The following is a 22,066-nucleotide window of genomic DNA, read 5'->3' as shown; positions in this document are numbered from 1 at the left end:
GGTTTCCTATCTGTTGTGCCATCACGTGGGTGTTCTTCACAGGCCACTCATCCTGGTTGCCCATGCCCCTTCACCTTTCTGAAACGTAGAGTTTCCTCATTGTCCTGTGTTCAGAATTCCCCATGTCCTGTAGGCTAAAGTACAGATTCCTCAGTTTGGAAGTCATGCCCCAGCCACACCATTTTCACCATTCTTACCCATTAATACCCAACAGGAACTTTGAGAAGAAGCCAGGCTAGCCTCCTTTGCCCCTGAAGTCATCCAGCCAGGAGCCCATGTAGTTTCCTCTCCTGATCCTTTCATCCCTTTTCTCTGTTTCTTCAGTTGCTACTCATCTTTTAAGAGTTGTGTTCAGGTCCCATCTCCTCCTGGAGCCTCTTTCAGCCTCTGCTGGTCCCTCCCTGTCCAGATCCTTAGATCCATGTGCCGCCAGTGGAGCTCACAGCTCCTACACCTCACTATTTTGTCTCTCAAGCATGAGCTTTAGCATTGTCAGACAGTACTAGATGAGATGGTCATGTCTACTATTGAACAAGTCTTGCCGTGGACAAGTTTCTTAATCTCTCTGAGCCTCAGACTTCTCATCTGCACAGCAACTATGAAGGTTTGAGGTGCCAACCATGGTGACCTGTGGGAGTAAGAAGAAGGGGGCAGGGGAGAGAATTGACCTGCATTAAGTAGCCACCATGTGGCAGACACTTCTGATGCTTTACCTACATAGTAGTCTCTTTCAGTCCCCACAAGAGCTGTGAGGTGGCATTATCCCCTCCCTCCGCTCAATGAGGAATAAGGCAGCAGAGTTGAGGCAGTTCTACCCATTACTCAGCAAATATGTATTGGCCACTGTGGCAAGAAGAGAGTAATTAAGATGAGGTTCTCATAGAATTTACATTTGCATGAAAGAGATTTACCAAAGAATTCATTGTATACATATTAGTTAATTGCACTTGTAATGCTTTTTGACTATTCTACATAGGTGGGTTTTTACCCAATAAGACCTTAATTTTCAGTCTTTCAGCCAAAACATCACTTCTGGAGCCTGGTGGCTTCCATAATGCCCTAGATTCCTGCATTGTCAGTGTTCTTTCTCTATTCACTGTGGTTGCTTGTGTAATTATCTGGCTTCCCCTGTAGACTCTGAGGCCAAGTCCATGCCTGTCTTGTTCAGCATACCCTGGTGACTGGCCAGGTGCCTGACGTGTGAAGGCTGACGAAGGCTAGGATGGAAGTGGTAACTGTGAAAGCACTGCCTAGACTGCATAATGGAACATGGGAGGGCCCTCAAAGATGATTCCTGAGTTTGGGATGTGGAGATGGGGATTGTCACTGATATCAGTATAGAAGTCAGGGAATGGAATTGGCCTCCCACAGTGGGATGATGGTGAATTTGATTGCAGATTCATTTATCATGGTGGGGACTTCAGGTGGAATTGTTTGTTGGAGATGAACTTAAAACTGTGGTGTACATATAGTATGTTTTGGAGTTTGGGTTAGTACTGATTGTTGACACCATAATCCTTTGTGACTTCCTGAGGAGAATATAGCAGATCAATGCCTGGGCACTGAAGAACATACAAGAAATACATATCAGGTGGGCTTTTCATGCCTACCAGGTGTTGCATTGCCAAGCAAATGAATTGGATTCAAGCCATCCCTCCTGGGTTGAAGAGCAACTGGTCACACATTCTCCATGAAATAACCTTTCTTCTACTAAGAAAAATGTTATATATATATTCTGTTTTGGGTATCAGATTTAACCATTTTTATCCAGCACATAACTTCTGAGCACCTACTGTGGACCACACACTTTTCTAGGTGCTAAGAATGCAATAAACAATAAAACATCTTGACTTTATGTTCTGGTGCTGGGAATTATACAAAAAGCAAAGAAGTATGTTTATATATGCAAATGGTGGTAAGTGCTATACAGAAAAAATGGAATGATAATTTAGGTGCACAGTCTTTAATTCTAAATTCTTGGTACCATATGTAGTTCAATATTTGGATTTTAGAAAGATAATATGGTACCTATACTGTCTGTTAATATGCCTAGTAGTATCTGGACCAACACTTTATAATAAAACATTTTGGAAGCAAAGATCACAGGTAGCCTCATGTCATCTTAGTTCAACTTTTGTTGCCCATTGAGTTAAGATCAAGTTTTGCTATCAAATGAAATGAGTTAAATGCTTTATTTGAAATTTGGTTTAGGTAGTTGTTTTTAAATTTTCAGAGCTAACATGTAGTTCTTAACCAGTAGTTCCAGGCACAGTTCCAAGCACATTTTATATATATATTAATTCATGTAATCCTCATAGCCATTCTACAGTGTATCCATGAATCCCCTTTTCAGATGGAAGAACTGAAGCACAGAGGTTAAACACGGTACCCAAGAACCCAGAGTCCCCACCCTCAAACACTGTCCTGTAGGGTATGAGTGCCCGGGTTGGGGAGGGAGGCTGCTCCTTAAAGAAGAGGGTCAGAGAAGGCCTCCTGATGTGGTGACATTCATGCAGAGACCTGAAAGAAGTAAGAGAAGAGCCATGTGGATGGGTCGCTGAGGGAAAGCATTCCTGTGTGGGGTGGGGAGTGGGAATATGCTTGCTGTGTTTGATTAACAGCAAAGTAAGTGTTACTAGAGTCAATAGAATGGATGGGTAGGTGAGTTCAGAGCAGTAGTGGGTAGCCAGACTTTGCCTTTTTACCTGCTTTCAGATATTACTGTTTCTTTGATGCCTCCTGGGTTGCCTGAGGCTTCATTAGTTGTGGGTCTATGGAAAGCAGTTCAATGAATGTTATAATTTGAATTGATTGGAATAATTGAGTGCTTTTCTAAATGCTTGTTCCATGAGATTTTGTAGAATAAGATGTGATTTTAAATAGCTGACTTTAGCTTATACTCAAATAGGGTGTCTCTCAACAGGACACTATTGTTATTTTGGTCAAGATAATTTTTTGTTATACAAGATTGTCCCATGCATTATAAGTTATTTAATAACCTGGCCCTCACATACTAACTGCCAAGTCCTGGTGAAAGCTGAAAAAAAAAAAAGCCTTATACATTTCTAAATATTCCCTAGATTTTATGCTCTGATGGACAATATCATCATCCTTGAGAATAAATTCAAAAGTTTATGAACAACGGATATAATATATCCTTTCATTTAATATATTTACTTGCTTTAGAATAGTGAGGCAAGACTGTAGAGAGCACTGGATTCTAGTCCAAATGAAGTGCTCATGCCCAGCAAATCTAATGCTGTGTCAGCAAAGTAGCAGACATACTAGATTTTAAGAATTGGATTTTAGTCAAAGGTAAATACGTCAAAAGCTACATAAATTTAACTTTTGATATTTTTCTACTTTATTATTACTACTGATCCATACTAATGTTTGGGTTTGGAATGAATAACCAACTCCTCTTTATTAAGTACAATAAAATTAAATTCCCCAGAAAAAATTATAGGGGTAATAAGCACAGTGAATGATAGGCAGTATGAATTTTGACTTTTAACATGATAGACTTTGAAAAATAATCTAGAGCTACATATCCAAATAAGTGTTTGAAAGTAGGTGCTTTGGCCAAAAACATTGCCATTGCTCAAGTTTTCTTGCCACTCTTCCAAGTTCTTTCAAAATGAGTTGACATGACACGTTAGCAAATAAGTATTGTTTCTTAACAGACACTCTTTGTTTTCAGCCTTGCATTAGTTTTCTGTTCCTTTGTAATATATGATCACAAACTAAGAGGGCTTAAAACAATACAAATTTACTATTCCATGGTTCCCGTGGGTCAAGAGTCTGGGCGTGGATCAGCTGAGCCCTCTGCTCAGTGTCTCGCCAGGCTAAAATCAAGGTGTCAACCCAGCTGTGATCTCATCTGAAGCTTGGGGTCCTCTTTCAAGCTCACGGTTGCTTGTGGCTGTGAGCCTGAGGTTCCTGCTTTCTTGTCGGCTGTCAGCCAGGTATTCTCAGCTCCTAGGTGCTTCCCGTGGTGTTCTGCCGCATTCCTCATGGGGTGCTTCTTGGAAACCGGCAGGATGATCTATCTCAGAAAGGACCCAACCCAAGCCCACCCAAGATTATTTCCCTTTTGAGTAACTTAGTTAATTAATTGATAACCGAATTATGCAAGTGAAACTCCATCATATTCACAATTCTGGCTCATCCTCAAGGAAAGGGGATATACAGGCGTGTGCACCAGGGGCCATCTTTCAATTCTGCTTTCCACAGACTTCACTGAATTTTTTTTTTTTCTGAGATGGAGTTTCGCTCTTATTGCACAGGCTGAAGTGCAATGTCACGATCTTGGCTCACTGCAACATCCGCCTCCTGGGTTCAAGCGATTCTCCTGCCTCAGCCTCCTGAGTAGCTGGGATTACAGGCATGCACCACCACACCACGGCTAATTTTGTATTTTCAGTAGAAATGGGGTTTCTCCATGTTGGTCGGGCTCGTCTCGAACTCCCGACCTCAGATGATCCGCCCACCTCGGCCTTCCAAAGTGCTGGGATTATAGGCATGAACCACTGTGCCTAACCCACTGATATTTCTTTCCTAGTTCGATTTACCCTCTTATTCTCCAATCTTGGCTGGAATTAATTTTTTACTGTTTCCAAAATTGGAGTTTGTTTTCTATAGTTAAGCAAAAGTACCCTTGTACACACTCGAAAGACTGAACCTCCGGCTCCAAAGCTCTTTGAGAAGTGAAGTTCTATACTTTCGTGGAGCCAAAAGAGGCAGCTGTACTGGAGTGAGGGACCAACCCCGCAGCATGACTGCTTTGGAGAACCATATTTACTTGGGTATGCAGAGTTGTTAAAAACAATAGTCCTATAAAAGATTCGTAGAATCACAAAAGATCTGATTTCCTAATCTTAAAAAATCTCATCCCCTTAGAAAATGTATTTTGTATGGTTCCTATTGGGTCTACAATAAGATACTACATATCTTATTGCCTGTTATGTCTCTACCCATCATAAGTAGAGGATGTTGACTTCCTGATCATTTGGACTTTGTTTCATCCAGTTGACATTTCACAAATGTGAAAACTGGCTACAGAAGGTCAGGAGTTGGAATCTTATACAAATGCTAGCCTTAATATAGTTTTTAATCTTCCCTTTTATTATTTTAAATATAAATAACAGTTTTCATTTCCTCTCTTTCATTATGTGTTGTGACTGAGGTTCTGACTGAAAGCATTTTTCATAGACCCTGGGTCATGTTTTAGTATATAGTTGCCATAGTAACCACATCACCAGGAATCATAAAATCTGCACCAAAACCTTTTTTAATGAAGTTTCTGCTGAACTATCTGCATTAGAAGTTTCCTTTTACTGTAGAGAAAATGAGTTTATAATTATCAGGCTTCATTGCCTACCAGAATACTCATTGTGATCTTTGGTAATTATTCTTTAGTGTTTGTGCTTTCTGGCAGATTGGCTAATATAGTGCCTAGTTCGGTACCTGGCCTGTAGTGGCTCCAAACTGAATGAATGGTATCCCCCTTAATCTAACTGCAGTTTATTTTCAGACTGCTTCTCAGGTTTTATTTTTTTCTGTACTGTCTAGAATAACCATACTTTTCTTTCAAGTTCTAATTCAAATGCTCCCCTTAAAGTGAAACTTTTTGTAGCTCAGCAGACATTATTTTTTCCTTTGTGTTTTCATGGCGCTTTTTACTTGGTCCTTTTTACATCTTCCCAGTTGATTCCTTTTTTTTTTTTTTTTTTTTGAATATCTTTTCTCACTGCTTCTGTAGGCATCGACCTGATTGCTTCTTTCTGGATCCCTTTGCTTCCCTGTATCATGAGCTTCGGGTGAGCAAGGTGCCTGATCTTACTCATCTTTTTCTGCTTAGCATCTAACACTGCATGGCACATGGGTAGTGACCAAAAAATATCTCAATCAGTGCCCTTTTAAATTATTTTTTTCAAATAGGTAACATACACAATATATAAATGGTATATAAAGAAGGTATGTCTTCCCATTCCCGTTCCCCAGCCTGCTCCTCATCTGGAAACCACTACTACTAGTTGCTTGGGTTTAATAGCTGTAACCCATCAACATTTTTAAACCCAGGGTCCACAAATGATGACGTTACCCAGTCATCTAGCATATTATGGAGGAAATAACCTGAGATAGAGTCCAAAGATCCAAGTCCTAATTTGAGATTGCCACTTACTAGCCTTGCCACTTAAATTTTGGAAAACGCATTTATACCCTTGGCTTTTATCTGATTTATGGAATCCCAAGGATGATGATAGAAAACATGTGGTTGTTTCCTATTAAACAGTATGCTGTGTTTAATATTAGTTCACTGCTTGATTTTTCATGTCTCTCATATTCATTAGGCCTCTTAGGATTTAAGAAAGCACCTTATAAAGCCTTTATCTGTTTTGCCTGTGTAACACATCCGTATAACATATATGACCTTAAGACATATTCAGGCTGGGTGCAGTGGCTCACACATGTAATCCCAGCACTTTGGGAGGCCAAGGTGATCGGATCACCTGAACTCAGGAATTCGAGATCAGCCTGAGCAACATGGTAAAACCCCATCTCTACCAAAAAATTTATTTTAAAAAAAGGGGAGGGGGCATGGTGGTGTGCACCTGCAGTCCCAGGTACTCGGGAGGCTGAGATGGGAAGATAACTTGAGCCTGGGAGATTGAGGCTGCAGTGGGTCATGATGGCACCACTGTACTCCAGCCTAGGCAACGGAGCGAGATCCTGTCTCCAAAAAAGATCTTTTCAGAGATATATAGCCTTTTCTAAACCAAATATGTGGTTATTTTTATTTTTACTTTTTTTTTTTGAGACAGAGTCTCGCTGTGTCGCACAGGCTGGGGTGCAGTGGCGTGATTTCGGCTCACTGCAACCTCCGCCTCCCGGGTTCAAGGGATTCTTCTGCCTCAGCCTCCCGAGTAACTGGGACTACAGGTGCATGCCACCATGCCCAGCTAATTTTTGTATTTTTAGAAGAGACGGGGTTTCACTGTATTGTCCAGGCTGGTCTTGAACTCCTGACCTCGTGATCCGCCTGCCTTGGCCTCCCAAAGTGCTGGGATTACAGGCGTAAGCCACTGCGCCCAGACATATGTGGTTAATTTTTAAATTGCTCACAATTACTCTCTTTAATCAGGACAAGTACAGTCAGCCACATTTATACATTCAGAGAAACTCAAAATTAACAGTTCACTTGAACTTATTAGGATGTTATATTAGCTGGCGATTTCCTCTTTTGATTGGTTACTTGCTTTTATGGAGAGATATTTATGGTTTTTAATAAGATTTTCCTCCCATCTGTTTTGATCCTACCATAAAATCATCCCATGTTTGATGGGCAGCCGGTTGTTAGGGAAATTATTGGGACATGATGACAACTGTGGTATTTAAATTTTACCACAGGACTAAGCAGGAGGAAGATGAGGTTTAAGAGAAGCCTTGGTTAGTGCCTAGGTGTAATTGGCAAACCCAATGAGAACAGTTACGAAAGTTGTGTATTGTGGGTGGTCAGAAGCAAGGTGGGTACCTAACACATGCTGGATCACTGTTAGAGTTGCCTAGCAACTGACAGGCAATGCGGATAGTCAGGGATGAGCAGAAATGTTGGTGCTGCCACTTCAGGAGAAAACGAGACAAGTGCTTGACTGAAAAATCACTGGCTTTTTGAGGAAACATAAAAGACATTCTCTCTCCTCTGTTTTTCAATATTACTATGCAGTACTCGTTCTCTAATGTCTGTTGCTTTGATTCTGAAACAAATCATCTCTTTTTGTTCTCCTTTGTCTGAGTATTTTGGTGAAAATAAAATTGGATTACACAAGAAAATACTTACAGATGTCATTGGGTAGACTTGGTTGCCTGGCCCTGTGGCTCTAAGATATTGGGATTAGCTGGTATGCTTCATGTGCTTTGTTACAAATGTTGGTTATCAGTACTAACGCCTACAAGTGACTTCCTTTATACAATAGAGATGATTCAAGGTCATATTACTACCCTCCCCTGCCTGCATTCTGGTACAAGCAGACTGAAGACAGCATACCCCTTACTAAAGTCTCGTGAACATCATCACGATGGAAAAAAGCTTGAGACCCCTGACTCAGTGCCTCTAGACCCTTTGCACACTGGCATTGCTAGTCACTAAGTGCACATCTGGCTTGAGATGAGGAGGTGCTACCTGGAATTTCCCACCAGGGACTGGCCTCCAAAGAAAGCCTCTCTCAAGTAATATAGCAAATACTTGTATAGTGCTTACTGTATGCTGGCCCAGAGCTTTTTTACACTAGCTCATTTAATCCTCCAAATTAGGAGCTAGGTGCTGTTACTATCCCCATTTTAGAGATATGAAAACTAAAGCATAGAGAGCTTAAATAGCATGCCCCCAGGTGACCCAGTTGGGAAGCAGGAAGAGCTAGGATTTAGACCCAGGTAGTCTGGTGTGACTATTTCTTGTTTATGTGCCAGGTGCTGTCCTAGGTTTTAGTTATAGATGATGGACAAGACAGGTATGGTCCCTGCTTTCATGGAACTTGCCTTCTAATTGATGTAGACCTATCGCCTCTGCTTTGGGATTGGCACAGAAACATTATTACAGGAGAGTCAGCAGGATGGTGACAGGCCGAGAGAAGGAAGGGAGGAAGCAGGTTGCCTATAAGGTTGTGAGCACAGCTCTCTGGGAGAGTTAAACATGCTGTTAGGCTTTGTGGAGCTGATCATCAGCCCCAAGGAGGCTGCTCCTCCAGCTATCTCAGGTCTTAGTGGGAACCTTCCTTGTGCTATGCAGCACCAATATTTCAGGCTCCAAAAAGACAAGAATAATTCCCAGGACACTGTGCACTGTGGGACTCAGGAAAACCAAGGTAAGGCACCAGCCTTCACACACTTTATAGAGGAATCATCTTCAGAGAGCTTTTCAAGGTCTCCAAGGACCTTGACCAAATGCTGACCATATATTGGACTATTCAGTCTTACTGGCCATGTGAATAGTCCATCCACTCTGCAGCCACACTCTTAAGACATTTGCTTCTGCTCTCTAGGCCCATTTCCCCATCTGTAAAACCAGGGGTTGGGCTAAATCAGTGGATTTTATACTGTGTTCCTTGGAGCCCTGTGGGCTCTGGAAACCCCTTTCGGAAACCACCACAACAGTGGGCAGAGAGAGACAAGTGCAGGTAATTCATCCAGAGATACTTGCCCCTGTTTGCTTAAAATGTTTCCTTTGAACAAAGGGTTCTCCAGGTTTAAAAAGAAAATTTAAAAAAATCATTATAATAGATCATCTCCCAGGGCCCATTCTAACAAACATTTCATAGTTCTATTAAAAGCATTAACCATTTCCAAACCTTACCTTTGTGACGTGCATTAAAATTTACTAAGCACTTGCACCTAGATTATTTCATTCATTCCTCATTATAACCCAGTGCAATGAGCAGATGGTGTTAAGTCCGTATTGTAAGTGAAGAAATTGGTGACCTAAGTACATAACCACAAGGTAACACAGCTAGCCAAAAGCAAACTCAAATCTTACAAGTCTGTTGCTCTTTTCAAGTCCTTGTATTTACTGCCTTTCCATTATAGGAGGCAGACTAAAACATTGGAACATTTCATTAGAAAATAAAACAGTAAGCAGTTTTTGATTATCACATGGGTTACTATTAAATATGTACTCAAATTATTTGGTATAGTATTCTAAATACCAATTTTGACCTGAAATTTGAAAAGCAATTTTTTTATCCTTCTTGGCAGTAATTTTTGGCGTTTTGGATTATTGATGTGATGACTTCTAATTCCATCTGTGGGATCAAGGATAGATGGATCCTTTTAAAGACTAGGTCAGTAGGTAGGCTAGACTATGCCATCGGGCACCAAAGCCTCCATTTAGAGTCCAACATGGCTGTGAAACACTGCTTGGCAGGGGGAGGGTCATGATAGGCCCACGACTGAGGAACAAAGTGAGGTTGCAAGTAGATTTGTCCGAATCTATTTGGTGGTTTGTCAGACTTTACACTTGAAAAACCCCACAGGCAAGTATCTAATCTCCTTTAGTGTTCTGCTCTTATCTGCTTGAAAATATGCATCATAATCATTTTCATTTTTCTTTTCCTGCTGGCGTTTCTTTGTTAATACACTGTATCTGTAAGACCTGATATCTACCCTGGAAACACAGCTGATGTGTTGCATCTTCCTAGTAGTTAATCTCCCAAGATTCTTCAACATCTGCAGAATTTTGAGACAGGATTTCACTCTGTCACCCGGGCTGCAGTGCAATGGCATGATCACTGCTCACTGCAGCCTTGACCTCCTAGGCTCAGGTGCTCCTCCCTTCTCAGCCTCCCAAGTAGCTGGGACTACAGGTGTATGCCACCATGCCTGGCTAATTTTTTTTTTGAGACGGAGTCTTGCCCTGTCACCCAGGCTGGAGTGCAATGGCGTGATCTCAGCTAACTGCAACCTCTGCCTCCCGGGTTCAAGCAATTCTCCTGCCTCAGCCTCCCAAGTAGCTGGGATTACAGGCACCTGCCACCAAGCCTGGCTAATTTTTTTATGTTTTTAGTAGAGATGAGGTTTCACCATGTTGGCCAGGCTGGTCTCCAACTCCTGACCTCAGGTGATCCGCCCACCTCAGCCTCCCAAAGTGCTGGGATTACAGGCATGAGGCACCGTGCCCGGCCTATGCCTGGCTAATTTTTGTATTTTTTGTAGAGAAGGGGTTTTGCAATGTTGCTTAGGTTGGTCTTGAATTTCTGAGCTCAAAATTCTCTGTCTGCCTTGGCCTCCCAAAGTGCTGAGGTTACAGGTGTGAGCCACCATGCCCAGCTCCTCTTCCTCTTTATTCACCAATATTTTCATTCCACCCTTTTTTGGCTTTCAAAATTAGTCATTGTCATTATTATTTTACAGTCACTTCTTGTTTACAGTTACCCACAAGTTTACTCATTTCTTTGTACCTTTTTCTTCCTGGTAGCCCTGTCCTTTCAAATAAATTCAGTTTTATTCCTGAACTGTATCTTTTGTAGTTATTTCATTGATGCCTTCTTACTGGCAATAAGCTCTGATTTATCTAAAACTTCCTTTATTTTAACCCTCATTTTTGAGTGATAATTTAACTGAATTTAAAATTCTCTGGCCAGACGTGGTGGCTCACGCCTGTAATCCCAGCACTTTAGGAGGCTGAGGTCAGTGGATCACTTGAGACCAGGAGTTCAAGACCAGTCTGGGCAACATGGCGAAACTCTTTGTCTCTACTAAAAATATATTAGCTGGGCATGGTGGCTCACACCTGTAATCCCAGCTACTTAGGTGGCTGAGGCACAAAAATCGCTTGAACCCAGGAAGCGGAGGTGGCAGTGAGCTGAGATCGCTCCACTGCATTCCAACCTGGACAATAGAGCAAGACCCTGTCTTGTTGTAGGAGGGGGGGGAACCTGGGACAAAGTAACTGCCAACTAAGATTTTTTTTTTTTTTCCTTTTAAGACAGAGTTTTGCTCTGTCACCTAGGCTTGGCTCACTATAACCTCCACTTCCTGGGCTCAAGTCATCCTTCCACCTCAGCCTCCCAAGTAGCTGGGACTACAGGCATGCACCACCACACCTGGCTAATTTTTTTCTTTTTTAGAGATGGAGTCTCACTATGTTGCTGGTCTCACACTCCTTAGTTCAAGCAGTCGTTCTGCCTCAGCCTCCCAAAATACTGGGATTATAGGCGGGAACCACCATGCCTGGTCTTCCTCCAAGTTCCTTAAATATTTTTTTCCATTGACTTTTGAGCTCAGTTGTTAGAATTGAGAAGTTGCCATCTAATTATTGCTCCTTGTGGAAAAGCTGTCTTTTCTCTTTGGCTGCTTTTAAGATTTTCTTTACCTTTGGTATTCTTCAATTTAGCTCTGATGGATAAGTAGGTATGGATTTGTTTTTATTTAGTCTCAGCAGAGTTTGTTGTATTTCTTCACTCTAAAGAGCTGATTTTTCAACAGTTCAGTAAAATTTATTGGCTATCATTAAGCATATTGACTCTCACCTTCTCTTACTTCCTTCTTGCAACTCTTATTAGATGCTTGTTGGACCCTCTCATTCGATCTTCAGTTTCTTACTTTCTACCTCTTTGCCTCTGAGTTGCAGTCTACCTAATTTCTTTAGATCTTTCTTCTGTTTCATTAGTTTTGTTTTCAGCTGTGACTCGTGGTATTTAATTCAACAGTAGAGTTTTTAATTCTAGTGACTTTATTTTACTTTTGGACCTTCTTAGATACCATATATTTCATGGTTTAGAGTTCAGACCATAGTCACACTGCCTGAGTTCAAATTCTTACTCTATCATCTAGTACCTGTTGAAATCTTGGGCAAATGACTTCCATTTCCTTATCTGTTAAATAAGGATAGTAATAGAATAGGTATCTAATAGTTAAGAATGAAAATAATTAGATTATATGAAGGTATTAAAACAATGTTTCACAGTTAATAGATGCTGCATATTAGCTGCCGTTATTAGCAAATTTGTTTTATGCTGGTTTCATTATTTCTTTTGTATGTTGTTTACTTTGAAATCTTTTGTTTGCTTGTTTTTGTTTTTTGAGGTGGGGTCTTGCTGTGTCACCCAGACTGGAGTGCAGTGGCACGTGATCGTAGCTCCTGGGCTCAAGTGATTCTCCCATCTCAGTCTCGCAAGTAACTGGGACTGCAGGTGCACACCACCCTGCCTGGCTAATTTTTGCATTTTATTTTGATATGGGATCTTGCTTTGTTGCCCTGGCTGGTCTCGAGCTTCTGGCCTCAAACCTTCTGTCTTGGCTTCCCAAAGCACTGGGATTACAGGCATGAGCCACCATGCCCAGCTCAAATCATTTTAAGTATACTTATTTTTAACTTGTCATCTAATCGGCCAATCATCTGAAGTTCCTGAAGGTCTAATTATATTTTCTGTTGTCTTGCTTATGATGGATTTGGATTATTTTCACTTTTATTTTACAATTTGTGTCTTCACTGAAGCTTTAACTATAAAAATTATCTGTGACTTGAGTGGACAGACCTCTGTACCTCCAGAGAGATTTTGTTTCTGCCGGTCTCTTCAAGAACCTGGAAACAATGTCTATGTTAATATCTTGATGTAAGGTAGGGGCAGATACCTAGCATTTCAATATTTGAGAGATCAGGTAGAAGAAAAGGAGTGACCAGAGAGGTTGAAAGCAGAAAGGAAGCCACAAAGTATAGCAGAAAACAAGGAAAAAATATTACATTAATGTTTCAATTATGCCAGGGGATAGGAGGCACTGATGGTAGAATTCTCATGCTACGGAGAGATTAAGATGAGATTAAAGAAGTTTCCATTGGATATGGCAGTGTGGAGGTTTTCAGTGACTTTCAGTGGTTTCAGGATAGTGGTTTGGGGAAAAGTCTTATTGAAAGCACATAATAGATTGAAAGGTAAGTGGGATTCTCTGCAGTGTTGTACTGGAAGTTATAGCCAGTGCAATAAGGCAAAAAAAAAAAGACATAAAGATTGTTAAGGAAGAAGTAAAACTATATTTTCAGAAGATATGATTGTGCATTTGAAAAACCCCAAGTAGTTTAAACATGATTTCAAGATTCACTATAAAAGCAGGGTAAGACTGTGATATCAGCATAAGAATAGATAAATTGATCAATAGAACAGAGTCCAGAAATAAACACATATATCATCAAACATTTTTGACAAAGGCATCAATGTAATTCAGTGGACGAAGGATGTTCTTTTCAATAAATAGTGCTAAAGCAATTGGATATCAATGCAGGAAAAAAAAAACCTTAGCCTATCTTAGGCCATAGACAAAATTAACTTCAGATGTATGATATACCCAAGTGAGAAAGCTAAAGCTATAAAGCCTAGAACAAGAATATCCTATAACCTTGAAGTAGGCAAGATTTAGTACATAAGACATAAAATGCACTTGCAAGAAAAGATTTACACATGTTTGGACTTCAAAATATTTTAAAACTTTACTTTGTCAAAAGCCACCATTTTGGGATGGAGGAAAGGTTTTTCTAAATAAGACCTCACACTCAGATGTTATAAAGTAAAAAACTGCACCTTGGATAACTTCCTTCCTCACCCCAAAATGGAAGAAAGCAAGCAAAAAAGACCTATGAACTATAAAAGTTTTCATAAACAGTTATAACTGGGCAAACATTTACAACATAATTGTAATATATGAAAGCACTGTGTGGTGGGCAGAATAATGGCCCCCCAAAGATGTCTTTGTGTAAATCCTCAGGGGCTGTGACTGTTAAATTACCTGGCAAAGGGGAATTAAGGTGGCAGGTGGGATTAGGTTTGCTAATCAACTGAGCTTAAAATGGAGTGGTTATTGGGGGAGGACCCAGTATAATCACAAAGATACTTACTAGAAGACGGACAAGTCGAGAGAGAGAGAGAGAGAGAGAGAGAGAGCACTGCATGAAAAGGACTCAGCTGACCTCATTGGCCTTGAAGATGAAGGAACACAGACATTCCAAGGGGAATGCAGGCAGCCTCTAGAACTAGAAAAGGCAAGGAAATGAATTCTTCCTGAGGGCCTCCAGAAGAAACACAACACTCCTAACACTTTAATTTTACTTTACTTTGTGTAAGATAATGAATCTTTGTTTTAAGTCATTAAATTTGTGGCATTTTGTTAGAGCAGCAGCAGGAAACTAATGGGCACTGCATATCAAGAGAAAAAAACAGTATCATAGTTTAAAAATTAATACTCCACAGAAGTAAACATCAGCATTCAGTAGTGATATGGGCTGACTGTATCCCCACCCAAATCTCATCTTGAATTGTAGCACCCATAATCCCCACGTGTCATGGAGGGGATCTGGTAGGAGGTAATTCAGTCATGGGGGTGGGTTTCCCTGTGCTGTTCTCATGATAGTGAATATGTCTCATGAGATCTGATGGTTTTATAAAGGGCAGTTTCTCTGCACACACACTCTTGCCTGCCACCATGTAAGGCATGCCTTTGCTCCTCCTCCTCCTGCCATGATTGTGAAGCATCCCCAGCCATGTGGAACCGTGAGTCCATTAAACCTCCTTTCGTTTATAAATTACCCAGTCTTGGGTATGTCTTTATTAGCAGTGAGAGAACAGATGTTATAGTAAATTGCTACCAGTAGAGTGGAGTGCTGCTATAAGGATACCCAAAAATGTGGAAGCAACTTTGGAACTGGGTAACAGGCAGAGGTTGGAACAGTTTGGAGGGCTCAGAAGAAGACAGGAAAATGTGAGAAAGTGGCAACTTCCTAGAGACTTGGAGGGCTCGGAAGACAGGAAGATGTGGGAAAGTTTGGAACTTCCTAAAGACTTGTTGAATGACTTTGACCAAAATGCTGATAGTGATATGGACAATGAAGTCTAGGCTAACATATTCCTAGAGGGAGATGAGAAACTTTTTGGGAACTGGAGCATAGGGGACTCCATGGCATTAAAACATGGCATTAAGTGTTTATGGCTTTTCCAGGCACATGGTGCAAGCTGTCAGTGGATCTACAATTCTGCGATCTGAAGGATGGTGACTCTTCTCACAGCTCCAGTAGGCAGTGCCCCAATGGGGACTCTGTGGGGCCTCTGACCCCATAATTTCCTTCTACACTGCCATAGCAGAGGTTCTCCATGAGGGCCCCATCCCTGCAGCAAACTTCTGCCTGGACATCCAGGCGTTTCCCTACATCCTCTGAAATGTAGGTAGAGGTTCCCAAACTTCAATTCTTAACTTCTGTGTACCTGCAAGGCCATTGCTTCAGAGGTGTGCTGCAGGGGTGGAACCCTCATGGAGAACCTCTGCTAGGGCAGTGCAGAAGGGAAATGTGGGGTAGGAGCCCACAGCTTGCATGGTGGGCCTGGAAAAGCAGCAGACACTCAATGCCAGCCCCTGAAAGCAGCCAAGAAGGGGGGCTATGCCCTGCAAAGTTACAGGGGCAGAGCCTGTCCAAGGCCGTGGTAGCCTACCTCTTGCATCAGCGTGACCTGGATATGAGACATGGAGTCAAAGGAGATCATTTTGGAGCTTTAAGATTTGACTGCCCTGCCAGATTTTGGACTTGCATGGGGCCTGTAGCCCCTGTGTTTTGGCGAATTTCTCCCATTTAGAATGGCTGTATTTACCCAATGCCTGTACCCACATTGTATTTAGGAAGTAACTAACTTGCTGTTGGTTTTACAGGGTCATAGGCAGAAGGGATGTACTTTGTCTCAGATGAGTCTTCAGACTATGGACTTTTGAATTAATGCTGAAATGAGTTTAAACTTTGGGAGGCTGTTGGGAAGGCATGATTGGTTTTGAAATGTGAGAACATGAGATTTGGGAGGGGTAAAGGGTGGCATGATATGGTTTGGCTCTGTGTCTTCACCCAAATCTCATCTTGAACTGTAGCTTCCATAATTCCCATGTGTCATGGGAGGGACCTGGTGGGAGGTAATTGAATCACAGGGGTGGGTTTTCCCAGGCAGTTCTCGTGATAGTGAATAGGTCTCACGAGATCTGATGGTTTTATAAAAGGCAGTTCCCCTGCACACGCTCTCTTGCCTGCCACCATGTAAGATGTGCCTTTGCTCCTCCTTTGCCTTCTGCTATGATTGTGAGGCCTCCTCAGCCATGTGCAACTGTGAGTCCATTAAACCTCCTTTCCTTTGTAAATTATCCAGCCTCGGGTATTTCTTCATTAGCAGTGAGAGAACAGACTAATACAAGTAGATACAGTTAAAAATACTTGATATGGTTTGGCTGTGTCCCCACCCAAATCTCATTTTGAATTGTAGCTCCCACAATTCTCACATGTTGTGAGGGGGACACAGTGGGGGCAGTTTCCCCCATACTGTTCTCATGGTACTGAGTAAGTCTCATGAGATCTGATGGTTTTATAAGAGGAAACCTCTTTTACTTGGCTCTCATTTTCTCTCTTTGCCTGCTACCATCCTTATCAGATGTGACTTGTTCCTCCTTGCCTTCTGCCATGATTGCAAGGCCTCTCTAGCCATGTTGGAACTGCGAGTCCATTAAACCTCTTTCCTTTATAAATTACCCAGTCTTGGGTATGTCTTTATTGGCTACATGAGAACAGACTAATACAGTATTTAATATTGTTTAGTAATCAGAGATGTCAAATTTAAATTAGACATATTTTACCTATTAGACTTGTAAAACTTTTAATAGATACTATCCACCTAGTGTTCTCAAGAGTCTGAGAAAAGCATACTTCTATACACTATTGCTAATAATCTAAATAGGATAGATGCTTGAGACAGAAATTGGACAGAATCTATCAAAATTAAAGATTATGTCCCTGTGTATACCTGCATACAACTTGAATCTTTTACAGTGAGAATATCTTTACACATCACTGGTGAAATGTCTTTTCAATCCATAAAACAGAACCTAAGAGTGATACAAGAAAACCTACAGAGAATGCAAAATGGAAGGAAACCTACAATGTCTGTGTTTGTGGCACACACACTGCTGTGGAGTTTTAGGAAAGGGACAACAGCAGCATTGGCTGGAGTCATGGTTTCCCGTCCACATCCGTACAGCTGCTTGGTCTCCATCTTCTCCAGCACCCGCTGTTAACATTCTGTTTTATTGCAGCTGTCCGTGAACATGTTTGTCCCCTCATCCCTGGTCCTCTAGAAGTGTGGTGGCCAAAGCCTCAGTCTGTACATTGTCTCTGTACTCTTTGTGCTGCTGCTGCTGCCTAGACTGTTAAGTAATTAATGATGAAAAGAAATATTTTATCAGTGGACATATGTTCCCATAACAGCAGTCATCCTTGGGGACTTGTACATCTTCTAAAAAAAAAAACTTAAAAGTGAATCTAATCAGCCACTCTAATTGGTGTTTAAGCAGGCATTGGTGATGGCAACTGTTCCCGTTACCAAAGTTCAGGTTTTGAAAAATGCGTGGAGCAGGGTTTGGCCCAGAGGTCATCTTCATAGCTCCCCACTTCCTTTCTTAGGCAGTTGTTTCCCCCATGTGTTATCATGAACATGCAACAAGTACTCCCCAGTGGTAAACCTCCAGTGAAACTCAGAGATTTTACCTTAGGGTGAGACTGCATCACTGGAGGGGAACACTGTAGTTCACGTGAGCATGGGTGTCTCTCATCATTGTAAACTCTAGCCTGGAAAGGGATTTTCGGTCTCACAGGCTGACAGCCCTCATTCTGGAGACAGGAACCTAAAGCCCAGGGAGGAGAGGAGTGGCTTAAGGAGTCACAGTGAGTGGGGAAGCCGAGACACAAACTGCTCCTGATTCAGGGTCCAGGGCTCTCTTCTCAGCATGTGCCTGCCTGCCTTCTCCATGTGCCTCACATGCCATTCCTGTGCTCTCCTGAGATTTCCTGTAGGAATTTTTTTGTCATACCTTATCAAGTTTACTCTTAAAAATGTAATGTTTGGGACAAAATATTCATATTGGGGACTGAGGTCAAACCTGTGATAAACAGTCACACCTCACAAGCCCCGTGGCAGGGCATTCTACCACCATTTGCACTCCTTGTAGGCAAGGGGATGATAAACTGCCTAATTGAGCAACAGATCATTGGTCAACTTAGCTGTGGTGGCTTGGTGCCTCATTCAGCTCAGACTGCTATACAGAGCAGCTTATAAATATATTTCATAGTTCTAGAGAATGAAAGTTCAATGTCAGGGTGTCAGCATGGCCAGGTACCAGTGAGGGCCCTCTTCTGGGCTGCAGCCTGCTGAGCTCTCACTGTGTCCTCACAAGGTAGAAAGCGGGCAAGGCAGCTCTCTGGGGTCTCCTTTATAAGGGCACCAGTCTCATTCATGAGGACCCCATCCTCATGACATAACTAACCCAAAGCCTCTGCTCCTGACACCATCACATTGGGGGTTAGGATTTCAACATATGAATTCTGAAGGACAAAACATTCAGTCCCTAACACTTAGTAATGGTCAACTTGTCTACCCTCAACCACAATTTCCAGAATTCCCTTTCTTGTATGTTTTCAATTAGGTGGGCCCCAAGGGAGATTCTTATATTTGGAGAGCAAATGTGATACAGCAGCCTTTTTATTTTTTATTTTTTATTTTTTTGAGATGGAGTTTCGCCTTTATTGCCCAGGCTAGAGTGCAGTGGTGCGATCTTGCCCCACAGCAACCTCCTCCTCCAGGGTTCAAGCGATTCTCCTGCCTCAGCCTCCTGAGTAGCTGGGATTACGGGTATGTACCACCACACCTGGCTAATTTTGTATTTTTAGTGGAGACAGGGTTTCTCCATGTTGGTCAAGCTAGTCTCAAACTCTCAACCTCAGATGATCTGCTGCTTCGGCCTCCCAAAGTGCTGGGATTACAGGCGTGAGCCACTGCGCCCAGCTGAGACAGCAGCCATTTTTATAACTCAGCGTTGTCACTGTGTCCAGCAGAAGCTGGACCTCACATCCCCTCACGTCCTCCTTCAGCTTTTCTAACTCCTGGCCCTCACCACGTGTGTATTTTTTCTGTGATGAAGGTCCTCTCTTTTGCAAGACATCCACACCTGCAGTGCCAGAGGCACAAAAACTACGTGGTTTTCAGTCCTCACAGTCTTCAGTCCATGCCTGTGGCTCCAGCTAGTTATTCTCCACTTTATGCTTATCCTCCTCTGGCTTCTGCCTGCCCTGTAGACTTCTAGCTCCAGCATCAGGACAAAGATAACAGCCTTATAAAGACTTTAACCAGCTCCTACAATTACATGATAATAAATTCCTGTAAGAAATACACACACACACACACACACATATATATACATATATATATATACACACACACAATTTCCTAGTTATGTTTCTGTGATTGAACCCTGACTGATACACCCCCAGAAGCTACTGTCTTATTCATCATGACTTTATTAAGTGTTTGGTGGGTAGTGTTTCTGGTGGAATGGTAGACCATGGGACCTCCAGAGTTCTACCCTAAGGATCTAAAGTAAATTAAATGCCCCACCCCTCTTTAGTGATGAAGCATCCCTCAGTATCCAACAACAACATAAACCATAGCACTTGGGAGAGAAAGCTGCCCAGTCCAGTAGACAAAAGAACAATGGAAGAACGAGGGCAGGGGGAACAAAATGGTGAAAACAAGTTCTCAACAGAAGCCAGGACAGGCAATGGACGATGGATTCCATGTGGAGAACAGAAGCTAGAACTCCTTTGGAGTTATGGGAGCAAGAGAGTCCTATGGTGTCGCTGTGCCTCATGAAAGACATGGTGCTTTTGCTGTACATGACGCCCACGTGTGCGCACACACACACACCCCACCCCCTGCCCCCCCACCCCACAAGAGTTTGGAAATACCCCATGTTCCTGGCTGCCCCAGGTGCCAGTGATTCAAAGTATTACCCAGAATGTAAAAAGTTGTTAAAGATATGTCACGGAATGTTGATTTATCACCTAGACAACCTGCAAGTGACTTTCAGGTTCTCAGTGTTCACGGTAGAGTTTCTAAGGTTCCAGATGCTTAGAAATCTGTTAGAAGCCAAATACAAGGAGGGATTGGAGGAAGCCATCTGAAAGGCTGTCCTTGTGATCTCTTTTGAACTTTACTTTGGAATAAGCCCTCAAATCTTGGAATGCTAAGAAAACACAACTCATCGGGAAAGAATGAGAACAGCCTTCCAGAAGATACCTCTGTGTTGTCATGATACTGATAGTCAAGAGTTGGCTAGAAAGTGATCATCTAAAAAGTGAGAAAAACACCTTAGACCCACTGGTTGGTTTTGCCTTTAGACTTTTCTCTTTGCCAAGGAGATGACCTGGTTTTACTAACAGGTCAAAGACCTAAAAGCAAGATGTCATCTTGGACTTTTAAAAAAAGGTTTTTTCCTAGAATCATAATACCACTTTATCATAAACATCAGCTTCCTCTTCACTTAATGTCTCAACGACGTCACAGACAGTGATGTTTATGATCGTGGTCCTTGTGCAAAGGTTTCCTGTCCTCAATATGGTTCATTTAGGAAGCCAGGAAAGTTTGTAAATAATGCTCTGTTTTCTTAAGTCAGCCTAATCGCTTCAAGATTTTTCCTTAGCTCTGATTTCCACCTTCTTCTTTCTCTGTTCCCATAGAACCCTTAACAAACATTACTCTTTTTATCTTACTTGGTCATTGTTTTTGTTTGACTCTCCAATTCCAGCAGACAATAGTTCCAGCACATAACTCAGAAAACATACTTGGTGCACCAGTGAGTGAATCTTGAAAAAGTCCCAGTCATCCACAAAGTCAGGCTGTAAAGAGTTTTCTGAATAGCTGAGGTTTATAAGTTTTAAAAATAAAATAGAACTTGGGTGAACCTAACTGAAAAAAATGTTTATTGTGGGTTTATGTTAATCTCTGACACATTGCTTGATTTTTTTTTCTTTTTCTTGAGACGAGGTCTTACTGTCTTCCAGGCTGGAGTGTGGTGGTACGATCTCCACTCGCTGCAACCTCCACCTCCCAGGCTGAAGCGATCCTCCCACCTCAGCCTTCCAAGTAGCTAGGACTGTAGGTTCGCGTCACCATGCCTGGCTAATGTTTTGTACAAATGTGGTTTTGCCATCTTTCCCAGGCTGATCCTGGGTTTAAGTGGTCTGCCCACCTCGGCCTCCCAAAATGCTGGGATTACAGGAGTGAGCCACTATGCCTGACTTGTACCGTGATTTTTTAGCTACAACTCTTTGAACATATAAAACATCATTCTGAATGTACCATTTCTTTCTAGATACAAATAACAGTCTATTGCTCTCAGAGCTGTTTTCTTCACATTGAAAGTAGAAATTAGCACTACCTGGCAAAAAAACTGAAAAAGGAAATATGAAGCTTAAGATATTACTGCATAAGATAATATTAACTTTTTTCTTAAATGCTGGTTTTATATACAACAAAACCAGAAATCCTGGCTACTCCAGGATCGTGAAAAGAAAAGGGGCTTTAGAAAGAAAAAAATAAAATCTAAGGAAAGATAATTATTTTAATAGCTGCCCTCAGGAAAATGCAGATGAGGGTGAAGCTATCCCAAATTAGCAATTAGATAAATCTTGAGGATTAGAGAACAGCAGGATTTAAATTCTCTTTTC

At 41.8% G+C, this 22,066-nt stretch overlaps 2 protein-coding genes across 4 annotated transcripts in view; both read left to right on the top strand.

The window, feature by feature from the left end:
• PSMC1 (proteasome 26S subunit, ATPase 1) overlaps nt 1-22,066 on the top strand; it is a 1,015,066-nt gene that overhangs the window by 751,716 nt on the left and 241,284 nt on the right. The gene's annotated exons all lie outside the window — the stretch shown is intronic.
• TDP1 (tyrosyl-DNA phosphodiesterase 1) overlaps nt 1-22,066 on the top strand; it is a 95,254-nt gene that overhangs the window by 47,997 nt on the left and 25,191 nt on the right. The gene's annotated exons all lie outside the window — the stretch shown is intronic.

This window comes from Macaca thibetana, chromosome 7, assembly GCF_024542745.1.
Source record: "Macaca thibetana thibetana isolate TM-01 chromosome 7, ASM2454274v1, whole genome shotgun sequence".
NCBI lineage: Eukaryota > Metazoa > Chordata > Mammalia > Primates > Cercopithecidae > Macaca > Macaca thibetana.
Note: the sequence above shows the minus strand (reverse complement) of the source record. Positions and strands in the feature narration are given on the sequence as shown.